Below are 23,027 nucleotides of genomic sequence, written 5' to 3' on the forward strand. Positions count from 1 at the left end.
TAAAGAGATTCATGCCCGTCCTTTTTCTGAAGAGGCAGTTTCTGACTCCCCTGCCCTCCCCTTCCTCTTTCTTCTTTCTCTGTTCCCGCTCTCTCCCCGCCCACATAATCCCTTACCCCATACCCTTCCCAATATCCACTAAATAAACTCTGTACCCCCACACACAAAAAAAAAAAAAGAAAAGGAAAGGAACTTGAAAATCAGTCCTTTCTGATTACGCTAATCAGAGAGAAAAGCTCCCAGGTTTGTAAGCATGGACCATATACATAGAAGAGGGGGCCTTGTCTACAAATAGGCAGCTGCCGAAGTAGGATAGCTGGGGGTTATATTTGTGTCTAAATAATCAGATGACTTTTTAAAGTTGGTATATATGTTACTTTTGAACAACACTGTAAGGGAGTATTAATTGCCCTGAATCTACAGTCTATCTAAAGAGATAAACACGTCTGTAGCCCTTTATCCTTTACCTCGAGTTGGAGGACATTCGAGTTTACCTCATTATCCCTCTCTTTGCCAGGGTCATTGTGTATCACCCCAAGCCAGAAGCCACTAGACCTTTCCAGACCTCTGTGCAAACCTGGAGGAGACGAAGGAATTTCCTGCTTGTACTGGTCATCGCCCCTTCTCCCACAGCCCATCTGCGCCTCCTCTCCGCTCCCTTCGTTGCCACCCCCCGCCCTCAGCTGGGCGCTCCCGGCCCCTCCCGCGCGCGTCTGTATTTGGAGCTGCCGGAAGCCGCGGGCGACTCTCCCCGCGAGCAGCGTGACCGGCTCGGGCTCCCGTGCCGGGGGGAGGGCAGGCGGAGGCAGCGCAGGGCCTGCGGGACGAGGGCGCGCGAGTGACCGAAGCCGGCTTTGCATCACCGAAGCCGGAACCTGGGCTCCGCAGCAGGTCAGACTAGAGCGCGCGGGGAACCTGGGGAAATTGGGAGGGGGGTGGTGGGCTTGCCTAGGCTCCGGGCGGGCGGGCGCTCGCAAGTTGCGCGCTCCGGGTAGGGTGGGAGATGGTCAGGACGCCGGGAAGAAAGGCGACGCGGGCTCAGGGATCTGAGGCCACCCAGATGTGAGGACTCGGGGGATACGAGGACCTGGGATTCTGGGACCCGGTTCCCGGGCGGACCTCATCTGGGTCAGTGCAACCCAACGCTCTAGCTGCTCCCCTGGCGCTGAGGACCGCGAGTTCCGGGCTGGAGGGTCACCCGTAGCCTGCCGGCCGACAGCCAGCGCACCCTGGGGCGGTCTAACTTCGAGGGGTCTCCACTGCCCTGCTCTGAACCTCCCACGGGTTCCTGGGTGGGTTTCATTGAGATGGATCTTGCCAAAACCACCTCTATTCGAAAGTGCTGGAAGGAAAGAGACCCGGCTTCTCTGCGGAACCTGACTTGAGGCCATGAGTCACTTTTAAAAAATGCAAACGCAACTAAGGCTTTGAAGGAACCGCTCTGAAAATGGTACCCTGCAGCTGCTCTCTGACTGCCCCATAGGGGCTTGTTTGTGACATCAGCAATCTCGTCATCACCTTTAGGTTGATGGCCGGTTATGCATACGAGAATATTTATTCTCATCAGCACCACAAAGAGGCTGTGCGTTAGCAATATCGGAATCCATGTGTTCTTGGAGTGAGTCTGTGTTTTTAGAATGTTCAGGACCTGTTATTTAGAATTAGATCCGAAAAGGCCAAGTGGTGGCGAATATTGAGCAGGCAAACAAGATAAGGGGGCTTTTGCCTATGTAGTCAGCAGAATTCAGAAGCCCAGAAAACTTGGGGTAAAACTTAGTTTATCAGAATTGCTGGCAAGCACTGGCATTTACTGCCCGTGTCAATTTCATTTGTTTGTTTGACTGGTTGGTTTGTGAGTGGACAGAGCCTCACTATGAAACTCCAGCCTGACCTCAAACTCTTACCAATAATCCTCCTACTTCATTCAGCCTCTTCAGTGTTGAGATTATAGGTACACACCAACACCTTTGCTTTCTGTGAGGCAGAATCTCACTCTATACCTAGGCTGGCCAGGAACTCCTCACTGGTCCAGGCTGACCTCAAACTCACCATCCCCCTGCTCTAGTCTTCTGATTGCTGGATTCCTGATGTGCACCTCCACACCTGGCTAGATAAATTTTAATTTCGGGAATTTTCCTCAGAAGTCTTGCTGACGTAGCTGGGACCACTTGGTGTAAGGGGCAGTGGTGTTACCATCTTTGGAATGGTTTCCGTGTGCTGGGGTTTAATTAGAACACAGGCCTGCTGAGGGCAGGGAGGGGTTCTAATAGTTCTGTTAGCTCTGCATGGTTATGGATTGAGAGCCTGTTAGAGAGCGCATGGCTCTGCACGGAGATCTTCAAAAGCTGGCAGAGATAATTAAATCAGTAACTTGAAGCTAGGGCATGCTTTCTTGACAAGACTGCACCTTTTTTTTTTCCAATAGAAGACTTATTTCTCCATGAATCCTCAAATTTGAAAATCCTTAATAAAATTAGGGTCAAATGATGACACAGGATGAAGAGACTGTGAGAAACCGTGACAGTTGCCAACCAGTCTCACAAGCAGGGAGTGAGGTTTTCTTCACTTGTCACTGAGAAGGATGTTGTTTGGCTTGTTGATAGGACAAGGTGTGGGGTTTGCTATACTTCCTGGCTGAAGATCTGGGAAATCAGAGGCTTTGCAACCCGTGTCATCTGTTGAGTAACTCCTCGGATGTAAATCAGAAGTGACCCAGGAGGGGTGGGTTGGGAAAGATAGCTCAGCAGTTAAGAGCACTGGCTACTCGCCCACAAGACCTGGGTTCAGTTCCCGGCACCCGTATGGCAGCTCATAACCGTCTTCAGGCTTCTACAGGCACCAGGCACACACATGGTACAAAGCCAGATGTATGGACAAAACACTTTCATAAGCATGAAATAAATTTAAAGAAGAAAAAGTGGCCAAGAAGACTATGGAATGGAACAATGCTACCAAGTTTCATTGTATTAACAGATAATGAACTCTGCAGTTTAGTTTTCACCAGTAAAGATTATTCCCACTAACACACACACACAAACACACACACACACACACACATGCATACACACACGGACACACACACGCACGCACACACACACACGCATACATACACGCACGCACACACACACACAAACACACACATGCATACACACACACACGCATGCACACACACATGCACACACACACCATTCTTCATTTATAGGGATGAAGGACATGGGAGGGAATAAGTAGATTTTTTTTCTCCTGACAGTAGACAGCTTCTTCCCACCTTGGGTTAGAGACTGATAACTTGAGTCTCCAACTGCTTAAATTATGCCCAGAAATTAAATACTCACAAGAACAATGTTAGCTTCTTTTAGATATGATGTTTTATTTTGCTTTGTGTATCTCCTAACAGATTTGTTTATTATGAAGATAATTCTTAATTTCATTCTTAATTTATCAATTATATATTATACACCAGAATATGCCAAGTCTATGTAAGTTATGACCATTATACTTAAAGTAGTCGTGAACGTATTGCCAAGTTTACAAATAGGACTTGGAAACAAGAGAGTTATGAAAAAATAACTCTCAAAACGTAAATATTGCCCGGCAGTGGTGGTGCACACCTTTAATCCCAGCACTCATGAGGCAGAGGCAGGCAGATCTCTGTGAGTTTGAGGCTAGCCTGGTCTACAATAACTTGTTCTGGGACAGGCTCCAAAGCTACAGAGAAGCCCTGTCTCCAAAAAACAAAAGCAAAAACAAAAATTAAACCATAAATACGTATCTTTAAGATCGTATATCTGATTAGGGATTTAGTTGTACATTATATAAAAAGCCTTTCTAATTTACTAATAAAAAGAAGACCTATTGCAAAATATGCCAAAGAAGATGATAAGTGGCCATTAAAGCCATAAAAAGATGCCCAACATCATTATCCACCAGGTAATTGCAAGTCAAAACCACAATGAGATTTCATGTTATACTCACTACTGTGACTGTAATTTAAAAAAAAATCAGATAATCCCAAGTCTTGGTGAAAGCATGAAGGAATTGCTGATGGAAATATAAAATGATGTTTAATTTGAAAACTGTGGTCCCTTGAGTTAAACAGAGTTGCTGTATGACCTCGCAATTCCACTATAATAAGTCTATATTCAAGAGAAATGCAAACATAGCCATGAAAAAGAAACATATACATAGAGTTAGCAGTATAACTCAGTGGAAGAGCATTTGTGTATCATGAGCAAGACCTTGGGTTCAAATCCCAGCGCTGCACATAAAAATAAATTTTAAAAAGGAACAACGAAAACTATACACAGGTTCATAGATGCACCCATGGTAACAGCTAAGGGACGGAAACACACACACACACACACACACACACACACACAAAACGCCCATCTGCTGGTGAGTGGACAGGAAAATATGATCAATCTGTACAATGAGATATTATTAAAAGGAAGGTAGGGCTGGGGAAGTAGCTTGAGACTCAGCCCTGAAGACCCGAGTTTGAGCCCCCAGACCTCACATAAAAGCTTGCTGCAGTGGCTTGTGCCTGTAATCCCAGCACTGGGGAAGCAGAGTCCGTGAAAGACTGAGGAAGACATCTGACCTTGACCTCTGGCTTCCGCACACATTAGCACATATGTGTGCACACAGAAAGAGGTGCACTACTGTATGAAACATGCTACATGTGTGAACCTCGGTAGCATCCTGCTAAGTGAAAGAAGCCAGGCCCAAAAGACCACTTATTGTATATGAATCCACTCCTAAGAAAATGTTTCTAAGAAATTTTTATCAACAGATCAGTTATTGGCTAGGATGGGAATGGAGGTGAAAAAGGTATGAGGTTTTTTTTTCTTTGTTTTAATTTTAATTTTATTTTATTAGTTTTTCAAGACTGTGTAGCCTTGGTTGTGTTGGCACTCACTCTGTAGACGAGGCAGGCCTTGAACTCAGAGATCCACCTGCCTCTGCTTCCCAAATGTTGGGATTGAATATATGTGCCGTCACCACCCCACTTCTTTATTGACTTTTAAATATAATATTTTTATTATTTTTTTAGAATTTTGTACATGCATGCAATGTATTTTACCACACTCATCTTCCACTCCCTCCCCCAACTCCTCCTGTATCCACCCCTACTCTCTACCCTTTCCCAGCTTTGTGTCTTTTTTTTAATAGTCCACTGAGTCCAAGTTGTGCTGTCCTTGTACTCATGGTGTAGGTCTATCCACTGCAGCATTGTCAACCAACCAGGGCCCATGTCCTTAAAGAAAACTTACCCTCCCTCCCCTCGAAGCCATCCACTGTCAGTAACTCCTCAGTTAGGCATAGGGGCTTTTAAGGGCCCGGCCCGCACCATGCTAGAACAGAGACTGTCTTGATCGTCATGGCTGCTGGGAGATCATGAGTACAGGTCCTGTCCTGCCCAGGAGCTCTGTTTCACAGCAGCTGCCCCACGCCCAATGTTTGCTCCTCACAATCTTTCCCCCCTTTTCTCCGTGGCCCCTGCGCCCTTTCTGAGATGATGGAAAGGTTCAGAAATCAGTGACAGTTTCACAAATCCGTGAATTTTATAAAAATAATTGAACCGGACACTTTTAAGTATGTGTGTGTTGAATGCTGTCTAAAACTCAAATAGGCTGCTAAAGAGAATAGAGGCCTTTGGTGAGTGGAGTAGGCTGCCGCCTGGCTTGTCCAGCTCTTTGCCTTCCCTGTCCTATGCCGCTCCCAGTTCCTCCCAACTTTGAATGTTGTGTTAATCATCCTGATTTAATTGTGAAGCAATTTTATAGCGTGTATATGAGATCCTAAATGACCATCATCTAGATCTTAGTAGATTTTTCCATCTACTTTAAAGGTATATATAATCTCACCTTTATTCCTCTATCACTCTTTGCTTGTTCATTTGGTTTCTTCCATTTTTTCTTTGTTTGTTTTTGAGATTGCATCTCGGATAACCTAGGGTGGCCTTGCACTTCCTATAGAGTTGAGATTGGCCTTGAACTTGTGATCCTCCTACCTTTGCCTCCCAAGTACTGGGTTTGCAGGTGTGTGCCACCATGCCCTGATAAATCTCATTATCTGAAAACTCACCATTACGTTTTTAAGAATAGCCTGCATTGCCCAATGGAAGTCATTGTTACGATCTTTGAGAAATATTCTCCAATCTCTATGGTCCTTGTCAAGCTGACAGGCATGTAAGCTGTTTGCCGTGGTTTCCCTTTACCAAGAGTGATGTTCTGGAGACCTTTCCTATGTGTTTTAAGAGTTACTGTGATCCACTACCCATGTGTGTATGTGTCTGTGTGCACGCATGCGTGCACATGTCCATATACCTACATGTGTGCAAGGGGTACGTGTTCACATGAGTATGAAAATATGGAAGACAAAGAACAACCTCAGATATTGTTCCTTAAGCACTATTTGTCTTGTGTTTGAGATGGAGTCTCTCCCTGACCTAAAACTTACCTGCTAGGCTAGGCTGGCTGGGTAGGGAGCCTCAGGGACCCATCTGTCCCTACCTGCCTCGCCAACTCAGAGATTACAAGTGCCCCGTACCGTCTCTGGGCTTTTTGACATAGGTCCTGGACACACTTGGGCTTGGGGTCTCATGCTTGCAGGGTAAGCACTTTATCAGTTAAACTGTCTCTTCTTCTGGGCTAGGAAGTTTAGTGACTTAGCCACGGACAAGTAAGCCTAGCTTGTTCATTCCCCAGCCCAAGATAACGTGACGAGACCCAAGATCCTGACTTTCAATCTATTTAAATTCTAGTTGTGATACTGTTTTCTGATAAAGTTCACAAGCAGTCGTGGAGGAAATGGCTCTGTGCATAAAGCGCATCAACTAAGTAAGATCCCCTAAGATTGGCTTTTTATGTGAGTTTTATGTCTAAGAAAGTCTTACTTTGTGTTTGTAGTTATAAATCATTTTCTTGCTTGGGAAAAAGCATGGTTTCTTTCACTAAGAAATTATGTGACAGGGTTTTTCCCCCTTTTCAATATTGCATAGGAACTGTGGAACTCCGAATCCACATTATCATGAATGTCCTTCATTATCATGAATAGATGTCCATGTTCATCTAGCCTAGCTAGTAACCAGACATCCGTCTAACAGTCCTGGCTTCTTGCTGATCTCTCAAACAAGTAGAGAAGGAAAGTGAGGCCTTAGTTTTTAAGATTCCATCTGTGCCTGATGGCTGAATAAGTCAGGGAAACACTGAGGTTCCTGTTGGCCTCCAGCCGCTCCAATTAAAGTCCACGTCGTAATCAAACAGTGGGACTTTCAAAACCTCTGTTAATTTGGAGAGAAAATAACCCCTGCTACTTTGTGTCATAATATGTGAAAATCCAGTATTCACTGGACATTTGTTTGTTGTTTTGAGTGGCAGCTGTCACGGGGCCAAGAATGAGTACCACCAAACAGAAGCATCATCTAAGTCATGATTGCACATTTCAAAGGATCTATACTTGGGATGGCATCCTGATTTCCTGTCTTGTTCTCTGGTTTCTATTCACAGTAGACTCTCTGGTTCTATTAATTAATTAACTAATTTATTTATTTATTTATTATTTTTGGTTTTTCTGGACAGAGTTTCTCAGTGTAGCTTTGGAGACTGTCCTGGAACTTGCTCTGTAGACCAGGCTGGCTTCGAACTCACAGAGATCCACCTGCCTCTGCCTCCCAAGTGGTACTGGGATTAAAGGCGGGCACTACCCCTGCCCAGCAACTCTCTGGTTCTTATGAGATATATTCTTTTTTCTGTTTTTGCCCTCTAGCAACAAGAATCAGTCAAATAGGGCCACACCAAGAAAACCACTGTATTATCTACCTGTCTCGTTACTGTAACAAAAGACCCAAATAATACAACTTAAGAAAAGGTTTATTTAGATCACAGTTTGAGAGTACAACCTATCGTGGTGGGGTTGTCATGTTGGGAGGAACAGGATGATCACACTGACCAGGGAGAGACTGATGTTGGTGCTCAGCTCTGCTACTCAGTCTGAGACCTCAGCCTCCTTGGCGGTGCCAGTCACACTCGGGGTGAATCTGTTTCCTCGCTTAACCCAATCTGGATACTCCCTCACAGACATTTCCAGAGATTTGTCTCCTAGGGGACTTCCTTCAAAAACGATGAAGACAGAGTGTCTCATCAGTGGGTAAAGGCGTTTGCCACCAAGTGTGATGAGTTCGATACTTGGAATCCACATGATGAGGGAGAACCAAATCCTGCAGATTGTTGTGTTCCACAAGTATGATGTGGCTCCCAGCCTAATCAATTGATGTGGGAAAATAAAACCACTCTAAGTAATACTGATACCAGTGTACAGTCTAGCCAAACTGTCCACTGAGGTCAAAGGGTGTGCTTGAGAAGAATAGAACTGCCATATTGAACACTTCTATGCTTATGAAATAACCAGAAATATCTTCCATGTGGCTCATAGGACATGATTTATAATGCAAGAATGAATTTGTTTAGTGATGTTAAATTTGCACATTCCATAGAAAGGGGAGGTCACTGGAATGTCCATGGGAAAAGGAGCAACAGATTTATTTGTTTTTTGCATGTCTATAATTAATAATTATGTGTTCTACTCTATTATTTCACAAGTTAGCTTCTTTATCCACAGAGAGATAAAAATAGCCTAATAAAAATTGGTGAGTGGCTGAAATAACCAAGATGGATGAATAGTTATGGTTCCCGCTAGATTTATAGTCTCCGTTTCCCCTGACACTGATGATTCAGATATTTTTGGTGATTTACCACAGTGCCATGCTTCTCGTGTCTCCTGGGGAGGCTTTGAGTGGCGTCTCTCTGACAGCATTTCTCATCCATTCCCATCTCTTTATTTACAGTGATGTAAAACAAAACAAAACTGCCGCTTCCCCACTTTAATAATAGGTGTACTTATCCACGTTCATGAAATAATAAAACTGATCAAAAAAGGTGGATTTCTAATAAAATGCTTCTGACTTCTGTTTAGTAATTACTTGTCAAACTTTGTAGTGCTGTGTTTTGCGGTTCGTTTGTTTGTTTTTTTTTTTTTTTTGAGAAGTTGGGTTATAGGACTCATAATAGCAACAGTGATGGCAAAAGAGTTCTTTTTGTAGATTTAAGCTTCATACCTTTTTTCTTTTCATGTGTATGGGCATCCGCCAGCATGCAACTGCACACACCTGCATGTGTGTGTGGTCATCTGCTGGCGTGCGTCTGCACACCACCTGCATGCGTGTGTGGTCATCTGCCGGCATGCATTTGCACACCACCTGCATGCGTGTGTGGTCATCTGCCGGCGTGCATCTGCACATTCCTGCATACATGTATGGTCATCTGCTGGCATGTGTCAGCACACCACCTGCATGTGTGTGTGGTCATCTGCCGGCATGCATTTGCACACCACCTGCATTCAGTGTCCAAAGAGGTCAGAAAAGAGCATCAGATCCTCCGAGGTTGGCATTACCAGTGTTTGTGAGCTGCTATGTGGGTGCTGGGAGTCGAACCCGGGTCCTCTGGAAGAACATGCTCTGAACCATCACTCCATCCCTTTACAACACTGTTTTTGATACAGAAAAAAAACATGTAACTAGTTGTGGTGGCGCATGCTGGTAGGATTTGCTGAAGGAGGCAGAGGCAGGAGGATCACGAGTTTGAGGCCAGCCTGGGCTACATATTTTTTTTAAAAAAAAAGTGTGGTGGGGTAACTGAAGATATTAAAACGGAGCATAAAAAGCTTAAAACAGTCTCCTGTGGGACAAACAGAACTGAAACATAACTTCAAAAAGAAAATGAAATTTTGCAAAGTCTCAGATGACAGTTGTGGCTGCTGAGGAGGGGCCTGAAGTTGCTCTTTAATGATGGTTTCATCAGGTGTGCTGCGTGAGAACACCTTTCACTGTGACTGAGCCCATATGCGGATTAACTCCTGGTGCTACTGATTTAGCAGGAACATTACTGACAGTCTTGGTGTTTATTGCGCCTCTCAAAGAGGGTTCATCCTAGCCTGTCACACTTCCTTCCTTCCCTCCTTTCTATCTTGGCAATTATTTATTCACTTGCTCATTTTTACTTTTTTCTCCTTTGGAGGGACCGTGTGTGTGTGTGTGTGTGTGTGTGTGTGTGTGTGTGTGTGTGTGTGTGCGCGCGCGCGCGCGTGCCGCATATGGTGTTGGTCATCATTGGATCTATAAATGTAAGTCTTCTATTCTAAATTTGTGGAATATTTAATTATTATATCTCTCTCTTTTTCTTTTTCTTTCTCTTTCTCTTTTCCTTTCCTTCTTTTTCTCTTTTCTTTTCTTACCTTTCCTGTTTGAGACTCTGCTGTCCAGGCTTCTTAGGAACTCACTATGTAACCCATGATAGCCTCAAAATAATAGCCTCAAAGTAATAGCTGTCCTTCTGCGTCAGCTTGTTTTCCAAGTTCTGTAATTAGAGGTGTGAACCACCGTGACAGGATGTTATTGTTAATAGGATTTCTCCCTCAGTCTCTTTCTCCTCTCGGGGACTCCAGGGACGCTAATATGAGACATTGGTATGGTCGTTATAGGCCTCTCAGGCTCCATTTTTCCCCTCAGTGTTTTTTCCTTTGTATTCTTCAGATTAAATCTTGTACCAAGTTGAAGGCGCCTTCCTCGGCCGTCTCCATTCTGTTGCCAAGCCTGCCCAGTGTACTTTTGTCTTTTGTTATTGTAGTTTACTCAGCTCTAGAATTTTCTTGTGGTTTCTATGACTCCATTAAAAACTCCTGGCTTCCAGTTGTTTCTGGGCTATTAGCTTCATCTCAAGCACAGTTCAGACAGCTGGTACAAATGTCTCTGGAAGTTCCAACATCTGTGTCCCCTGGTGGTTGACATTTGCGGGTCGAGTTTTCTCAGGGTTGAGTGTGTTTCTTCTTGTCTCTTGCGTGCCAAACCATTTTGACTTGAAACTTGAACATTTAGGTTTTGCTTTTTGTGAGACCCTGGGTCCCTTGGAAAATGTTTCTGGCTGTTGTCATTTGGCTTATTGGTTTTGCTTGGCTTTGCCAACCAGTCAGCTCTGTGTTACATGCAATGGCCAGTGGGTCTGGCATCACCTCTGCTTTCAAAGCCCCTGTGTCACATGTGCGCACTATTTAAGGATTGGAGTTTTACTCCAGCAGAGGTTTGTAATAGTTCAGTTCTCAAGGATTTGTGGTTTGTCCCCCCCCCCACGCACAACTCAAGGGTGAGTCGGGGTGTTTCCCTCAGCTCTCTGCTCTCGGTGGTTCTCCCCTGTCCTCTCCCGTTCTTCTGCCAGGAATATTGGATTTCTCTTGGAAATTTTAGCTCTTCGTCCTGCCGCAGTCTAGTTTCCCAAGTCTGGGTTATTCTCAGGACAAAGCCAGGAGATGAAAAATAACAGCCGGTGCAGAAGACAGCTCAAGATGCATTCCCACGCGGTGTTCTCAAGTCAGTGAATGCTGACGAGGAGCTGAGTTCATTCATGGGAAGTAGGGAAACTGAGACTCAAGTTACTCATCCATCAGGTTCCCATAGATATGTGGGATGCCACTGAAGGGGCTGTGTCTCAAGGTTCTCTGGTTCTCATAATGTGTTTTCCACTGTATCACATGACAAGCCCTAGCCGTCTATAGTTGGAGGTCACAGTTCAAAGAATGACCTACTCTAAAAAGCGAATGGGAGTTGGTTTGGTGGCGGGGGTGGGGGCAGCGCTGAACCTGTCCCAAGGAGGGAACATGAACTGGTGAGCTAATCACTGTATGTACTCTGTCTTTCTGTCCTCTGCTCTGGATTGGTGGAGAAAGCATGATGTCAGTACCCTAAGGGGGATGTAGGACCCTGGAAGACTGCAAGGTATTGGGTTAGTGGAAGCAAGTCCATGGCCATTTGGCCTTCCTGCTTCAGACCTGTGGTAGAATGATGCTTTGTGACAAGAATGAGCCCATAGGTACCAAAAAGAAAAGAAACGGGAAGAGACCAAGCCCAGCATCCCTTCAACTTCCTTCCACTCAGCCCCACCTCTTCAAGTTTCTACCTTCTGTTAGTACCATAGGCTGGGGACCCAAGCCTGTGACATAATTTTCTATATGACATTTAGGACCAAAACTAAGTGGTGGCTGATGTGTAGTGATACTTTGTTTTCAATCTAACAAATAAAGCTTGCCTGAAGATCAAAGTGCAGAGCTAAGCCACTAGTTAGCCATATAGACCAGGCAATGGTGGCACACACATTTAATCCCAGCACTCTGGAGACAGAGGCAGACAGACCTCTGTGAGTTCAAGGCCACCCTGGGATACACAAGACTGAATCTGTCTAAAAGAGAAACAGAGCTCGCACAAAGGTGATCCCAGAACTTGAGATCCCACGCCTTTAATCCCAGCACTAGGGAGGTAGAGACAGGAGTGATATGGCTGGGCAGAGAGAGGGCTATAAGACGGGAAGAAACAGAAACTCAGATGCAGTCTGAGGATTTAGTCCCTTCAGTCTGAGCATTGGTAGAGGTAAGAACTGGCTGGCTGCTCTGCTTCTCTGATCCTTCAGCATTAACCCCTATACCTGACTCCAAGTTTTTATTGTTAAAAACAATTAGAATTCATGCTACACTGAAGTTTGTTGTTTGTTGAAAAGCAAGATCCAGGAGAGGAAGTGAAAAATACAAAGGTGGGCTCTGTGGTGACATGAACATCATCTCTTGGTGAGCCTGCCTGACTTCCTCCCGCTAAGACTGCTCACTACGAAAGATATCTCAGACTTGGGTGTCTAGATATGACCGTTGTGCCTAGCAGGGAGTGGAGTCTGGGGACAGACGAAACAAAGCTAATGTATTTGTTGGCTAGGCAAGCTTGAGGACTTTGGTTCAAATCCCTAGCTCTCACGTTAAAAGATGGGCATGGCCATGCAAATCTATAACCTCAGCACTGTGGAGGTGGAAACGGGGTGGGTGGGGACTGCTGCCCCTTGCTGACTACCAGCCTAGCACCTTGTCACAAAGGAATAAGGTGGAGAAGGATAGAGCGGGGCACCTGGTCACTTCCTCTCTCTTCCTAAACTGCATGGGCACACATAACCACATACCCGCAACACATGCAAAAACAAAGTCTGCATCTCCTGAGGATGACACCTGAGGTTGACCCTAGCCCCTGCATTTGCATGCACACATATGCACACCTGGAGAGAGAGAGAGAGAGAGAGAGAGAGAGAGAGAGAGAGAGAGAGAATCACCAGAGCATCTGCACCACAGTTGCTTCTCCATCCTTTACCTAGGAATGGGACCTTTGAACTGACTGTCAGGAAGCCCTAAAGACCTCACTCTCTTCTATTGACATGGAAACAATATCAAAGTATATATATTGAAATCCATAATAACAACAACAACAATAATAATAATAAAAGAGCTATGGAGGAAGCAGGGCTTGCCTTTGGCGAGAGCCAGCTCATACTTTTGATCCTGGAAGCCACTGTGGTCCCAAACAGGAAAGACTAATCTAGCACCCACTCTTCAATGGAAATTTCTTCTGTGAAAATCTGGCTTACAGCTCGATCTGGGACCGTGCCAGCGAGTAGGCAGTAAGGGAAAAGGCGGCGAGTGGAAGCCAATTCATTAGTCAATCAAAAATATTTATAGTCCTCTCTAGGTGTATGGCAACCGCGCTGGACTCAGTGGGAGGATGGAGGGAAAGTGAGATCAGCCGCAGCTCATGCAGAGCATCCTGCCTGGACTCCTGGGGAGACAGGGTGGGCATGTGCTAAGGGAAGAGACAGCACAGGGGGCACTGTCATTGGACAAGATGTCTTACAGCTGCTGAGGATACAATCCGGACAAATCAGCCATCATTCTTACACTGTTTGCATGCTGCCGTGGGGTGCCAGTGTTCGGAGCAGCTACGAGAGCTGTTGGGAGTGAGTGAGGGGAAGGCTCAGCAGGCCCTGCTCCACTGAGCGTGAAAAGATTGGTGTGAACTGAGAGGGTGGGTGATTCTTTTCCAAAAGTGATCTACAGAGATTGCTTGAATTCTTTGTGGGGTGTGTCTGTGCGTGAGCATGTACATGCATGTATGTGTGTGTGCATGAGTGCATGTGCATGCATATGTGTGTGTGCGTGCGTGTGTGTGTGTGTGTGTGTGTGTGTGTGTGTGTGTTCCTGTGTGCAGATACACATGTATACAGGTGCATTTGGAGGCTAGAGGACAACCTATAGTGGCATTCCTCAGATGTCACCCGTTATATTATTGAGACAAATTCTCTCATTGGTCTGTAACTTCTCACATAGGGCTGTCTAACCAAAGAGCCTCAGGTATCCGCATGACTTCACCTCTCATGAGCTGGAATTACAAGTGTATGCCACTACACCTTTTTGTGTGCAGGTTCTGGGGACCTAACTCAGCACCTCTTGTTTGCTAGGTGTGTGCTCTACCTCCTGAGCCATCTCTCCAATCCCTGTGAAAGTCATTGTAAAAAATATGTGATTAAAAATCTAATTACAATGATGGGTGGTGGTGGTGCACACCTTTCATCCTAGCACTCAGGAGGCAGAGGTAGGTGACTCTCTGTGCATTTGGGGCCAACCTGGTCTATGGAGTGAGTTCCAGGACAGTAAAGCTATATAGAAAAACCTTGCCTTGAAAAAGACAAAGAAAACCAATCTGATTACACTTTCATTTTATGATAATCAACAGAGATCGATAGAGGAAATCTTGGTTAGAAATATTGGAAGAAGGGACTAGAGAGATGACTTAGTAGTTTAAAGCAATCGCTGCTTTTTTAGAGGACCGGGGCTCATTCCCAGCACCCACATGATGGTTCACAATCATCTGTGATTTCACTTCCAGGAGATCTGACAACCTCAGCTGACCTATGTGGGCACTGGATTCACATGTAGTGTACATACACACCTGCAAGCAAAGGGTCATATGTCTAAAATAAAATAAATAAGCCTAGAGCTTTTTTTAGATGTTGAAGTCATCTACAGCCATACCACTCTGAAGACATCTCTGACCTTGTCTGCTCTCTGAGCTAAGCAGAACCAGGCCTTGTTAGAATTTGGATGGAAGAAATATTGGACGAATAAGTAAAGGAACAGGAAAACAATGAAATATTTTTTACTTTCTCTTCTCATCGCTGTTATTGACAAAACCAACAGGAAACGCGTACAGGAGGAAGGATTTCTTTGGCTCGCGGTGTGAGAGTGTACAGTTCACCGTGATGAGAGTGGCTCGGCAGCAGGAGTGTGAGGCAGCTCGCTCACACCTGAGCAGGCCAGGAAGCAGGGACCTCTGGTTCTCAGAACGTATCCTCCTTATCATTGGGTCTGGGACTCAGTCCATTGCACCACCCACATCAGGGTGACTCATCTCTGCTCAGTTAAGCCTCTCCGGAAACTCCCTCCTGGACATATCTAAAGCTGTGTCTCCTGGCTGATTCCAAATCCATTGAACCCACAGTGAAGTTAACCATTGTAGTCCCCCAGCTATCAAGAGCTAGGGGATGGAGTGCATGACTCCAAACTCCAGGTCTCTCCGTTCCTTTCCCAGCTGAACGTGAGCACAAACGTGGAGACTCTGTGAAATTCTCAAAAGTGCGTGGGACTCTCCTTTCATAGGAATCTGTTATGGAAAGAGCACAGACACGCATTCTTTTTGCGTGTTGTATGCAGACTGCCCTGTGGACAGAGAACCCAACCATATCAGGGGCAGACTTCCCGGCACATTGAGGAAGGGCTTTGTAGAAGAGTCTGTGAGTGAAAACGGCGATGTTGGTCATCTTTTCTCTTAGGAAACATTTCTTTATCCCAGGTCTCTGTTACTGCAGTACAGTCTGTGGGAGAGCACACACTTTCCCAGGAAATACTCCTTTATTCTAGGTCTCTTTGTTGTTGCAATTGCCGGCTGTCTGTGGGCTAGCACACACTGGTTACAGGAAATCTTTGAAACCCAGGTTTTTCTTTTATTTGTAAAATCAGACACAAAGATCTCATGCAGAGTAAGAATAAAGGAGGGACCTTCAGAAAAGAAGGTGACACCAGAGGCCGGGTCCCAGATCAACAGCATGCCTGCAGGACAACCGTTCAGACGAGAGAAGGAGCCACCCTGTAAGAAACACATAGAGACTTTTCCATTGTGCTGGCCTCTCTTGACTCTCGCACACAACTGGAAGAAGAGCCAAAAGAGGGGCCATTGTTAAGTGTAGACTTGAGCCGGGTGTGTTGGCACACACTTATAATCTCAGTTCTCAGGAGACCGAGGAGAATTGCAAGTTTGAGGCTAGCCTGGGCTACATAACAAGACTCTTGACTCAAAAGACAAAAAAGGAAAGTAAGGAAGGGAGGGAGGGAGGGAGGGAGGGAGAGAGAGAGAGAGAGAGAGAGAGAGAGAGAGAGAGAGAAAGAAAGAGAAAGAAAAAAGAAAAGGGGAGAAAAAACCAGGAGGCTGTTTTTGTAAGGAACCTCAAAGTTGTCTCAAGACGCCTCAAAACCACAGTCTCAGCACAAAGGAGATTTATTTGCCCCAGAGGGACAAAGGGCAGAAAATAAGAGACAAAGACAGAGATAGAGGAAGAGGAAGAGGGAGAAGTGGAAAGGAGCAAGGGAGAGGGGGAAGGGATATTTATCCTGGAGGGACAAAGGATTACCTCTGAATAGAGAGGAGACGGGCATAGCACATAGGAAAATAAACGTTTATAAAGGTTCAAGGCTAAACCCTGTGTTAGGATGAGGTGTTTAATTCTAATTGGGCCTTTTCATTAGGTGAGCTAAGGGGGGCTTTTGATTGCTGGACTTTAATGCTTTAATAGCTGGACCTTGGTAGTCAGCCTTGGGAGGAGGGATTGGCCAAATAAAAGAGTAAACCTTAGGGAGCTAGTTTCAGGAATGTAATTTAATGGTTTTTAGCAAGGCAGAGGGAATGGGGGCGACGGGCAAGGCCTGCCAGAGCCACATGCTCGAGTAGGCCAGTGTCCCTTTGCTGTTAACAATAGATTTAGGAAGCCAGGCCTGCCAGCAAATAGTGACAGTGGACCTTACTACTAGATGTGACTCTGTGAATTACGGCAGCCCTCTTACAAAGACGGACATAAGGAACCGTGTAGGCTCAGAGGGCCAGGGCACACTGTAATCCCAGTACTAGGGAAGCAGGGACAAGGAGATTGTGAATTGGAAGCCATCTTGGAGTATGTTGTAAGTGTCAGGCAATCTTGGGCTAATGAGACCCTATCTCAAATAAATAAAGAGATGAATACATTTAGCATGCCTATGTGCACTGTGCACTGGTGGAACTCAATGGATAATGCCTTAAAATGGAAGAAAACCGGACAAGGCATAGAGATGAAATCATATTACTTGGAGATGAAACGGTAATTGTCAAAAGAAATGGCTACAGCAATTGAAAGTAATTATCTTTCAAAATGAAAAGCTATGAGCCGGAAGCTATTGTGTTTTTGTAAGAATTATGCACTATGTCTGACAAAAAGGTGGACAAAAAAAAAGGCAATGTTTTTGCCATGAAGAAATAAGTATTTGAGGGTGTAGAGAAGCTTAACCAGATCTAAATATTACACAGTATCGCATGATACCTTTTTGAGCCTGTGTACATCCCACCTTGATAAAGGCAAAAATTAAACTTTACAGAAAGAAAATGAGGCAAGATATGGAGTCAGTGAAAGCATATATTTATAGGTGCATGAATAAAGAAATTGAGGAGAAGGCGTGTATTCAGTATTATTCAGCCGTTAAAGGAATAAAATCCTATCCCATCGTTTGTGCCAATGGTAGGAAGAAATCATGTCAAGGGAGATAAGCCATACACCCCCAAAACAAAACCCCATGTTCTCAGACCTATGTGGAAGCTAAAAATACTGATCTCAAGGCAGGAAAGAGCAGAACGGTGGTGACTGGAAGCTAGGAAGGGTGGGGGAAGGGATAGAGAGTGGTTGGCTAATGGGTTCCAACACGTATAAAGAGGAATGAGACTGAATATTTGTACTGGCTGGTTTTGTGTGTCAACACAAGCTAGAATCACCAGAAAGGAAAGTGCCTAAGTTGAAGGAGTACCTCCAGGAGAACTATCTGTAAGGCATTTTCTCATTTAGTGACCCATGGGGAAGGGCCCAGCCCATGGTAGGTGCTACCATTCCTGGGCTGGTTGTCCTGGGTTCAATACGAAAGCAGACTGAGAAAGCCAGTAAGCAGCTCCCCTCCATGGCTTCGGCATCAACTCCCGCCTCCAGCATCCTGCCCTGTTTGAGCTGCTGTCTTGACTTCTTTCACTGATGAGCATCACTGCTGAAGCCAAATAAACCCTTTCCTCCCCAACTTGCTTTTTGATCATGGTGTTTCGTCCCAGCAATAGAAACTAAGACAACTTGGTACCAGCATAGTGGGGTATTGCTGGGACAGACCTGAGCATGTTTAGGGGAGGATTGTAGGAGGACTTTGGAAACTTTGGGCTAGAAGAGCCATTGAGTGTTAGGATTTCTGTGGGACCGTGGAAGATAAGAATGCTGAGAGCAGTGGAGAGGATAAAAGGAAGTTTCAGAGGGAAGTTTAAAGATGCCATTAGGGCCATTTGTTCTGCTGAATTAAGAGGCTGTGGTTCTGGAGCTGGGGCTGAAGAACCAGCTGTGATTAACAAGATACCGGAACTGCTGAGGTGAAATTTTGCTTTGCTGGAACGCTTGATGCTGGTTGCTGGAGCTAGGAAATTAGCAGTGATTAGGAAGAGACCAGTGTCACTGAGGTGAAATCTTCTGGGATTTGTTTCCTGAGAGCACAGAGGAGCTGTGTTCCAGAGGTGGCCAAGGTTGTACCTTGGGATGGCAGCCAGACTTGGTAATATGTAAGTATCTCCCAGGTGGTACTGGTTTTGAAGGCATGAAGGGGTCATGGAAGGCAGCTGAGTCTTGGCACTCTGAGAGGCCAGGTGAGTTCATTGGTGAAGGTGCAGCCTCGATGACAGTTGAAGGCCCAGGACTGAAGGGGTCATGCAAAGAAGGTGAGGCTTGGCACCATGAGAGCCTATGAGAGGCTATTGGTGAAAGTGCAGCCCAGTTGTAGCAGAAGACCCTAGAATTTTATAGATGCCAGTACATGGATGGCCACCTAGACCAGCAGCAGCAGCTGTGGAGTGGAGCCTGCTGGAGCCTAAAAAACAAGCTGTGTGTGCTGCAGAGGGCAGAGCTGGGGAAATGGCCCAGGTCTTTTGGAGGAGCCCAGAAGATTGTGAGTGAATCCCAGACATTGGACAGCTGGAATTTGGCTTTGCTTTGATTTGATTGTAACTATGCCCCGATACTTCCCTGTTGGAGTAAGAAAGTATTTTACTGGAGTCCACAGTTGAGAGACTTTGCATTTCAAAAGACTTTGAATTTCATAGAGGTTGGTTATTTTAAAGGGACTGAAATTTCAATGTGTTTGAATTTGTAAAGACCGTGGGACTTTTAAAGTTATTTATGTTTTTAACATCAGGTCTTGGGGGATGAATAAGAAAAGAAAGACTGTGGCTTAATAGTGATGTGTCTGTGTGTCAGGTTGACAAGAGGTCAGTTGCACTGGCTGGTTTGGTGTGTCCACTTGACACAAGCTAGGGTCACCAGAGAGGAAGGAGCCCCAGTTAAGGAAATGCCTTCATGAGACCCAGCTATGAAACATTTTCTCAATTAGTGATCAATGGGGAAGGGCCCAACCCTTAGTGGGTGGTGCCACCCCTGGGTTGGTGGTCCTGGGTTCTACAAGAAAACAGGTTGAGCAAGCCGTGTGAAGCAAGCCAGTAAACAGCATCCTTCCATGGCTTCTACATCAGCTCCTGCCTCCAGGTTCCTCCCCTATTTGAGTTTCTGTCTTGACTTCCTTCAGAGATGAACAGCAATGTGAAAGTGTAAGCCAAATAAAGCCTTTCCTCCCCAACTTGCTCTTTGGCCATGGTGTTTTGTTGCAGCCATAGAAACCCTAATTAGGATGGTGTTCTATAACACAGTATATTAATGGTACCTTACCACAACCTGTTGTGTATCATTCCTGAAGAACTGAGAGGGGAGCTTGAAGACCCAGGCACACAGAGCCATGACGTGCTGTGTAAGTGGCTGGAAATGCTAACACAGCCCTGAGTTCCCATACTGTGTCCTGTAACGGTGCTAGGTCAACTGAAAGGAGAAAGAATAGCATGGGAGGGGAAAGGGTGAAGGGGGAAGGGAAAGTTTAACTAAGAAAAATAATAATGCACCAAGATGGGTGTTCCATTATAATTCATCTCAAGAGATACTTAAAAAATTAGCTCACAGAGAATTAAGATCGATGTCAAGTATGGGCAAAGCAGTGTGGTTCTGGGATCATTTCAGGAGGTGAAACATCAGCTGATCAAAGTCAGCCTTGGCTACAGAGTTAGTTCAAGGCCAGCCTACTCTACATGAAGGGTTCCAGGCCAGCCAGGCCTACATATTGATACTGTTTTGTTTGTTTTTATTTTTAAGAAAGGAAATTACCCTCAAATACAGTTTCTTAAAACAAATCTTCAAGTGACTGGAAAGATGGTTCAGAGCTAAGAGCATTGGCTGCTCTTCCAGAGGACCTCGGTTCAATTCCCAGCACCCCACATGGCAGCTCTCGGTTGTCTGTAACTCCCATCCGAGAGAATCCAGTGCCATCTTCTGGCCTCTGTGGGCATCAGGCATGCTCATGGTGCATAGACACACAGACAGAAAAAACATCCATACAAATGGATATAGTAAACAAACTAACTTTAAAAACATGAAGGCTCACCCTCCCTCTCTGGCCTGATGTGCCATAGGCGGTAGAGAGTAACCTATAGGGTCCCTTTCTCATGAACAGAATGGCCAGAATTTTGTCGAGCCGTGCTTGAGCTGCACCGTCTGAGCCAGACTCCTGATTCTTTAGTGGGAAATTTGGCTTCCTGTTCTGAACACTTCTGATCCTTAAACTGTCTGTCATCCATCTAACTTGCCCTTCACCCCATTCCACTGGCCTCGAATCCTAACTCTCGTGTCTGACTCCCTTGCTCAGACCCATTCCTCACCAGACCCTGCTGTTCCCATTTGCTGTGGCAACTCTGTGCCTTTCTCAGCCTCCTTAATTCCCTGCTCCTGTCCAAAGTCAGCTAAGAGCATTTTGAAATGCCAGGGCAAATAGGCTGGAATGTGGAGAATCAATAGCCATTTTTTTTTTTTTGCTTATTATTGATGGTCTGGATAGCAGCTGAGGTCAAACATAGACAGAGTGAGGAAGTTTGCGTGGGCTGCATGGCTACCTCAGACCCCATGGGTCACCCTGGACGTGCTAATGTGGATCCTGATGTATACTTTCTTCGGTCTGCTGTCAAGTATCTCTAACACACTGCTTCAGGATTTTAGAGCTGGAGGTGTCTTTCCAGCCTCCTCACGGGAACTGTGCTGATCTCCTTAGAAGCTGTGACCTGACTTGGTGATTCTATGCGAAGTGGCTTCTGAGTGGCTTTTAGACCGCATTCCACAGCAATCTGCCTCAGCCTGCAGTTGATACGCTGAGTCCTGATGTCTTTCAACATGGGCGACACTCACTACTAGATAGCCTGAGTCTGGAACCAGTTGCAGAGTCTGATTAAGCCGCAGGCTGAGAAGGCAGTCTCAAGTGTGAAATGTTACAGGCTCTCCCAGAACGGCTTGCCCTGATGGGGGAGAGCCAGAGGTGGTTTGGGGACCTGGCTAGCAAAGCCGAGGCTTTTCCCTGCTATCGTAGACTAGGTCCAGGGTGGTACCATTTGGCAAGTTTGAGTAACAGGGAACCAAGATAATGGACCAGATGGGCAACTATTAAAGGATTTGAGGGGCTTTGATCATTCCCAAATGGCCTTCGCCCACCTATGAGATACCCAGTTCCCCTGCAAGAAGATTATGTAAAGGATTCAGTTAAACCTCTCCTTCCTTTTCCCCCTTCAACTGCAACAGCATCAGAAGCTCTGACGTGCAGAGGAAAAGAATAGCTGAGAAACTTCTAATTTTGCAGCCCCTTGGGAGTAGATGCTGGATTCAGCTGTGCAGCGAGCCCTGCTCCATATTTTGAGAGAGCTGCTGCTGGCAGCTTCCAGAGCGATGGGTTTCCAAAATAGACCATGAGTTCTGCCTCCCTCTCTGGCTACTGATATTTGGATGCTGACGTACAGAGCTGGGCACATGGTTAGATGTAGTTAACCTTGCTTTTGGAATCTAGGGCGGTCTGTGAGTGTCGTATTTAAGCTGAAAATTCAGGGCCTTTCTCTCCTGGCTTATGGGGGGAAATCTGATATATTCATGCATCCCAGAATGACACAGCTCCAGGGTAGCTGTGTCCGTGATTCGGAAGTGTGCAGCCTCTCCTTTGCTCAGAATGAAAAATTGGAAAGTTACTACAAGTGGAAGGAACCATAGGCCATGGATAAAGCAAGCATGTTTTATTCTCTTTGGGGCAGTGGACTGACTTTTACCAAAGGCTGTCTTAAGTGTCTAGAGATAATAGCTCGTAGACACCACTCACTTAACTGGATTCAGATGTTCAGGGTGTGTGTGGAAAGTCCAGGACTAGTAATGTTACCTGTGGACTCAGATAAGTGTGTGTTTGGAAACAGAAAAGGATGGATGTGAAGTCCCGCTCTCACCCCTGAGACTTCTATCAGCTTCCCTCTCTACTCCAGCCAGAATAGTGGATAACGTAAGATCCAGTCTCTAAGAACCAGTCCACTGAATACTAATGTGCACCTAAAAGTAATCAGTAGTCTCCACGAGGAAAACAATCACCTTTATTCTTTTAAACCAAAACCTCCGCAATTCAGAATCTTTATAATTTAAGATAATTTCACAACGGAAACACTGAAACAAACTGATAATAATTAATACCCTGAGGTGATGGTATTTCCTTGCTTGCTATATAATACCCAATTCTATAAACTCACGTTTCGTACAATTAGATGAGCAAGGATTATCAATGGGTTTGGAGTTGCCTATGTAATCACACTCTCACAGAATTACTAGTACTAGTTAAAATGTGTTCCCACCACTTAGCCTAGTAAGCATTTGTGGTGTTAATTTGGGGTTATG

At 45.4% G+C, this 23,027-nt stretch overlaps 1 protein-coding gene across 1 annotated transcript in view; it reads left to right on the plus strand.

Moving 5' to 3' along the window:
- Nucleotides 1–737: 737 nt before the first annotated feature.
- Nucleotides 738–23,027, plus strand: part of Cap2 (cyclase associated actin cytoskeleton regulatory protein 2) — a 140,241-nt gene continuing 117,951 nt past the window's right edge. Inside the window, exon 1 of the mRNA XM_048461042.3 lies at nucleotides 738–891. The gene's annotated coding sequence lies outside the window, so the exon portion shown is untranslated. The remainder of the gene's footprint in view (nucleotides 892–23,027) is intronic.

The sequence above is a fragment of the Myodes glareolus genome, chromosome 14 (assembly GCF_982192425.1).
Source record: "Myodes glareolus chromosome 14, mMyoGla1.1, whole genome shotgun sequence".
In the NCBI taxonomy this organism is placed as follows: Eukaryota; Metazoa; Chordata; class Mammalia; order Rodentia; family Cricetidae; genus Myodes; species Myodes glareolus.